The 6,458-nt window shown below is 50.5% G+C and overlaps 1 pseudogene; it reads right to left on the reverse strand.

The window, feature by feature from the left end:
• Nucleotides 1-693: 693 nt before the first annotated feature.
• Nucleotides 694-1,099, reverse strand: LOC100413052 (coiled-coil-helix-coiled-coil-helix domain-containing protein 10, mitochondrial-like; annotated as a pseudogene).
• Nucleotides 1,100-6,458: the final 5,359 nt, after the last annotated feature.

A 6,458-nucleotide genomic window follows, 5' to 3' on the forward strand; every position in this document is an offset into this window, starting at 1 on the left:
ACTCTGGAATCTGTTTTGTCCCTCTGGAGAATATTGAATTTTATTCTTCCTAAGCAATCCCGTGTGTGTGTGTGTGTGTGTGTATGTGTGTATGTGTGTATATGTGTATGTGTGTATGTGTGTGTATGTGTGTATGTGTATGTGTGTATGTGTATGTGTGTATGTGTGTGTATGTGTGTATGTGTATGTGTGTATGTGTGTATGTGTATGTGTATGTGTATGTATGTGTGTGTATGTGTGTGTATGTATGTGTATGTGTGTATGTGTGTATGTGTATGTGTATGTGTGTATGTGTATGTGTGTATGTGTATGTGTATGAGTGTGTGTATGTGTATGTATGTGTGTATGTGTATGTGTATGTGTGTATGTGTGTATGTGTATGTGTATGCGTGTATGTGTATGTGTGTGTATGTGTGTGTATGTGTGTATGTGTATGTGTGTATGTGTGTATGTGTGTGTATGTGTATGTGTGTATGTGTATGTGTATGTGTGTATGTGTATGTGTATGTGTGTATGTGTGTGTATGTGTGTGTATGTGTATGTGTGTATGTGTGTGTATGTGTGCATATGTATGTGTATGTGTATGTGTGTGTGTATGTATGTGTGTGTGTGGTCTAAAATAAATTCTTCTAATTGCACGCACATTTGTGTCTTGTGTTAACTGTGGAGTGAGAAACCTCCTCCTCACTTGCAAGCCCAGCTATCTGCATACAATCTAGTGTTGTGGTCTAGCTGTTGACGAGGGGCCGAGGTCATGCAGGGCTGGCCCCTGAGTGCAGCGACATCTTAGGGCAGGGAGCTCAGACCTTGGTTGTACTTGAACTGCTTCAGGACCTCGCTGAATCCCTCACACAGGGACAGGTCACTCTGAGTGGTGGAACAGTCCAGGAACTGCCTGATCTCATAGGCGCAGGGCCCCATCTGCAGGGGCTGGGAGGCAGCATGGGTGGGAGCCTGCTGGTCGGCAGGCTGGGCCAGCTCCGAGCTCCCCCCCGCTGAAGGCTCCGGTCAGGGCGCTGCCCATGACGTGTCCCACAGCCCAGCCCACGGCTAACCCTGCGGCCGTGGATGCCATCTGAGCCATGAGGCCCGGCAGGCCCGAAGGGGCGGGAGCCGGGGCTGCTGCCGAGGGCGGTGGGTGCGCGGGCGGCTGCACTGCGGCTTCCCCGAGGCGTGGTGGGCGGTGGGACCCGGGTGATCTAGAGACGGCGGCGGCGCAGCGGTTCTGTCCCTAAGCAATCCTTTGACTTGGCTGCACTCTACCTGAACTCTGTCTCCCCTGTGAGACTTGTCGCTCAAATCTCAGTTCACTTCTCTTTTTTGGGGGGGGTGTGGGGGGTTCAGCTGGGCTTTTTTGGTGTGTACCATGCAGTCAGATGTGGTTCAGAGTCAGCTAGACAGTTGAGCAGAGTTTATATAAACCGTTCGGGGTACCCCCTCTCCATCTTCTCTTTTCCAGGATGTATCACCTATCTTTTGCTGTAATTCCTCAAGCTAGGAAGACTGGATTTTCCTCTGCTGGGTTGTTTCTTTGTTTTTTTATAGAGACAGGGTTTCTCCATTTTGGTCAGGCTGGTCTTGAACTCCTGACCACAGGTGATCTGCCCGCCTCGGCCTCCCAGAGTGCTGGGATTACAGGCATGAGCCACCGCGCCCAGCTGTTTTCTATTTTTTCCAGAGTTTATAACTGTTATCTGTGTGAAAGGGCTGGAATTTGAATCCAAGTGCGCTTGGCTACAAGCTTTTTAGTATGATGACATTCTGCCCCCTAGTGGTTGGACGTGGAAAACTGGTTTGTGTGGGAGGAAGGGCATACTGGCAAATCTCTGAGGGCTGCACGTTGGAAAACATTGTTCATCGAAAACAATACCCACACATAGCCACAAACAATACCCACACATAGCCACAAATTACTTGCACAGAACAGCTTTATGGTGAAAAACTGCCCAGAACCTTGTCACAGTGCCTATCTCCAGAATTTTTTTGCTTTTAAAATATTCTTGCACATTTTATTTAGAAATATTGGCCACACACTCAAAGGATAGAAAACCCTAAATATACAGGATGCTATAAGCTAAAAACGCCTTCCACCAAGTTCGCCTCTTCACAGACAGCCAGTGTTTCCTGCCAGGGAGAATCTACAGATTTAAGCAAATATGTACAAATTATTTTTCTTTCTTCTTTTTTTTTAGACAGAGTCTCACTCTGTTGCCCAGGCTGGAGTGCAGTGGCGCGATCTCGGCTCACTGCAACCTCTGCTTCCTGAGTTCAAGCGATTCTCCCACCTCAGCCTCCTGAGTAGCTGGGATTACAGGCACGCGCCACCATGCCCAGCTAATTTTTGTATTTGCACTAGAGACGGGTTTCGCCATGTTGGCCAGGCTGGTCTCAAACTCCTGATCTCAGGTGATCCGCCCACCTTGGCCTCCCAGAGTGCTGGGATTACAGGCGTGAGCCACTGCGCCCAGCTGTTTTTCTTCTTTTTAATGGGAATAAGAGCAGGTGACAATGTTTTTATGTTTCTTGTTTCTCTCAACAGTATTCTTTTTATTTATTTATTTATTTATTTATATTTTTTTGAGACGGAGTTTCGCTCTTGTTACCCAGGCTGGAGTGCAATGGCGCGATCTCGGCTCACCGCAACCTCCGCCTCCTGGGTTCAAGCAATTCTCCTGCCTCAGCCTCCCGAGTAGCTGGGACTACAGGCGCGCGCCACCATGCCCAGCTAATTTTTGTATTTTCAGTAGAGACGGGGTTTCACCTTGTTGGCCAGGATGGTCTCGATCTCTTGACCTCGTGATGCACCCGCCTCGGCCTCCCAAAGTGCTGGGATTACAGGTGGGAGCCACCGCGCCCGGCCTACTTTTTGTATTTTTAATAGAGATGGGGTTTCACCATGTTGTCCAGACTGATCTCAAACTCCTGGAATCAAGCGATCATCCTACCCTTTTATGAAAATTTGGGCATGAGCCACTGTGCCCGGCCATCCTAGCTGGCGTTTTGCTGAGCATCTTTGCATGTCTTCGGGGTATGTACATAGGAGTGAGGTCAGAGAGCACCCGTTAGGCACATTTGTTAGTGTTGATAGATATTACCAATTCATTTCCCCAGGTGACCTGCCCCCCAGCTTGGTAGACAAGTTCCCGTTTCTCAACATCCTGACCAACGCTTGTCAGAAGAAACTTTTGAACTGGCTTTGCTTTTAGTTCTTCCGTTGGTGACCTGCCCACTTCCAGATCAGCAGATCAAATCCCCATGCTGTTGACAACACGCTGGGAGCCAGGCAGCCAGGTGGAGCTTCTAACTGATGTCAGATCTTCTGATATTTTAAAAGCTGAGATACAATTCACAGGCCATAAAATTAACCCTTGGCCAGGCGTGGTGGCACATGTCTGTAATCCCAGCTACTCGGGAGGCTGGGGCAGGAGAATCTCTTAAATCTGGGAGGCAGAGGTTGCAGTGAGCCGAGATTTTGCCACTGCACTCCAGCCTGGCAACAGAGACTCCATCTCAAAAAAAACAAAACAAAATAAAGCCAGGTGTGGTGGTGAGTGCCTGTAATCCCAGCCACTTGGGAGGCTGAGTCAGAAGAATCGCTTGAACCGGGGAGGTAGAGGTTGCAGTGAGCTGGGAGATTGTGCCACTGCACTCCAGCCTGGGCAACAGAGCGAGACTCCATCTCAAAAAAAGAAACTGGGGCCGGGCGCGGTGGCTCATGCCTATAATCCCAGCACTTTGGGAGGCTGAGGCGGGTGGATCACGAGGTCAAAAGATCGAGACCGTCCTGGTCAACAAGGTGAAACCCATCTCCACTAAAAATACAAAAATTAGCTGGGCATGGTGGTGTGCACCTGTAGTCCTAGCTACTCGGGAGGTTGAGGCAGGAGAATTGCTTGAACCCCGGAGGCAGAGGTTGTGGTGAGCCGCGATCATGCCATTGCACTCCGTCTGGGTAACAAGAGTGAAACTCCATCTCAAAAAAAAAAAAAAAAAAGAAAAAAGAAAAGAAACTGAAGGGCCAGGCATGGTGGCTCATGCCCATAATCCCGGCATTTTGGGAGGCCAAGGCGGCAGGCAGATCACCTGCGGTCAGGAGTTCAAGACCAGCCTGACCAACATGGCAAAACCCCATCTCTACTAAAAATACAAAAATTAGCCAGGCATGGTGGTGCATGCCTGTAGTCCCAGCTACTTGGCAAGAGGCTGAGGCAGGAGAATTGCTTGAACCCAGGAGGCGGAGGTTGCGGTGAGCCGACATTGTGCCATTGCACTCCAGCCTGGGCAACAAAAGTGAAACTTCGTCTCAAAAAAAAAAAAAAAAAAAAGAGAGAAACGGAAATCTACTTTTTCACATGAAATCTCCTTCTCCCAGCTCCTTTTTTACATTTAAAAACTTCACACAGTAAAATCCACTCCTTTTAGTGAATAGTTCTACTAATTCTGACAAACCAGGGGCATGTGACCACCGCAGTCAGACTCTGAACTGTTCCTTCTACCCTCCCCCGAGTCTCCCTCGACACTCCCCACTTCGGGGTCAATTCCTTCCCCTACCCTGGCAACCAAGGCTTTGTTTCTGGTTCCTACAGTTTCACGTGTGGGCTGGCAGAATAAATCTTCCTGTTTTTATTTTTTAATCTCTTTGAGACGAGGTCTCTCTCTGTTGTACAGGCTGGAAGGCAGTGGTGCTATCTCTGCTCATTGCTCACTGCAGCCGCCTCCTCCTAGATTCAACCAATTCTCCCACCTCAGCCTCCCGAGTAGCTGGGATTACGGGGTGCGTCCTCACACCTGGCTCATTTTTGTGTTTTTAGTAGAGACCGCGCCCGGGCCCCCGCTCGTTTTTACATCTTTATGAGTAACTGCAATTTTCTGGAAGCCCTGTGTGTGAACCTCTCAAAGCTGGAGCCTTGGTGAGCCCGCCTGCCATCAGCACCACCACGCCCAGGTCTTGCTCTGAACTTTAGACCAAACTCTGCTCAACAAAGACAAGGTTTGTCTTACTTCCCATCTCTTTCTTCTGTTATGACTGAAGCTGTGGTTCTGCTGCTTCCTCTCCAAGTCCCTTAGAAGCTTTGTGACTCACGCCTGTAATCCCAGCACTTTGGGAGGCCAAGTGCTTTTGGGAGACCAAGGCAGGTGGATCACTTGAGGTCGGGAGTTCAAGACCAGCCTAGCCAACATGGCGAAACCCTGTCTCTACTAAAGATACAGAAAAAAAGAGCCAGGCATGGTGGCGCTGCTGTAGTCCCAGCTACTCAAGAGGCTGAGGCAGGAGCTGAGCTCACGCCACTGTGCTCCAGCCTGGCAACAGAGCGAGACTCCAACTCAGAAAAAAAACATGGGAGCAGGACCTTGACTTCCCCACCCTGTAAAGGGTCTGTGAACAGAGTGGGATTTAGGTTCCTTTGGGAAAACACAGGTGCAAGATTAGAAACCCTTCAAGTTGTTATTGGGGGCGAAGGTGATCTGTGCGACGTGAACAAGATTGGGGTTCACAGAAGGCTGAGAGAACGCTGGAAGGACTCGGGTGGTTGTGGGGTTTGGGAAAGAGGACGAGGATTTGGGATATTGAAGGAAAAGGCATGACATGGCACTCTGGGTATGGACAGGTGGGGTGGGAGCCTGCAGAGGTGGACAGGCGGGGGGGCCTCTGGGGGAGGGAGGGTATGAAGGATGGGGGAAGTCCAGGACCAAGTTTGGGGGGGTCTCAGAGTCAGGTGGCTCCTGGGTGAACCTGGTTTCTGTCACTCCCTCGAGCATGTGTGACTTTGCTCAAGTTGTGCCATCAGCCCCCATGGCCTGTGAAGTGGGTATGGGCATCCCTCCCACAGGGCTGTGGCACGGACTCAAGGGGCCTGAAGATTGACAGGCCCAGGTGGCGAGGGCTCTTGAAACGTCTATAGCACCTTGGGCAGCTGCCAAAGACGTGGGGCTCAGGAATGGGGCATAAGCATTCTTAGGGACATTGAGAATGTTCTTGAAGTACCTGGGGGAGCAAACACCAGGTTTCGGGGCTCCCCAGTGTGCAAGAATGACAGAAACCGCCATCCTGGCAAATCTTTTCCTGCAACCAGATGCATGAGCTGTGGCTCGGTCAGACAACAGTTATGGGACACTTCCCGGCCCTTGACCACATCCCAGTCCTTTGAATCCCACCTGGGTATCAGCTAGGAAGACTGTTGGACCTGACGCAGCGGCTCACACCTGAAATGCCAGCACTTTGGGAGGCCGAGGCAGGTGGATCACTTGAGGTCAGGAGTTGAGAGCAGCCTGGCCAACATGGCACAACCCCGTCTCCGCTAAAAATACAAAAATTAGCCAGGTGTGGTGGCGGCAGGTGGCCCCCAGATACTCGGGAGGCTGGGGCAGGAGAACTGCTTGAGCCTGGGAGTTGGAGGTTGCAGTGAGTCAAGCTCACGCCCCTGCACTCCAGCCTGGGCAACAGAGCAAGACTGTCT

This window comes from Callithrix jacchus, chromosome 22 (genome assembly GCF_049354715.1).
Source record: "Callithrix jacchus isolate 240 chromosome 22, calJac240_pri, whole genome shotgun sequence".
NCBI lineage: Eukaryota > Metazoa > Chordata > Mammalia > Primates > Cebidae > Callithrix > Callithrix jacchus.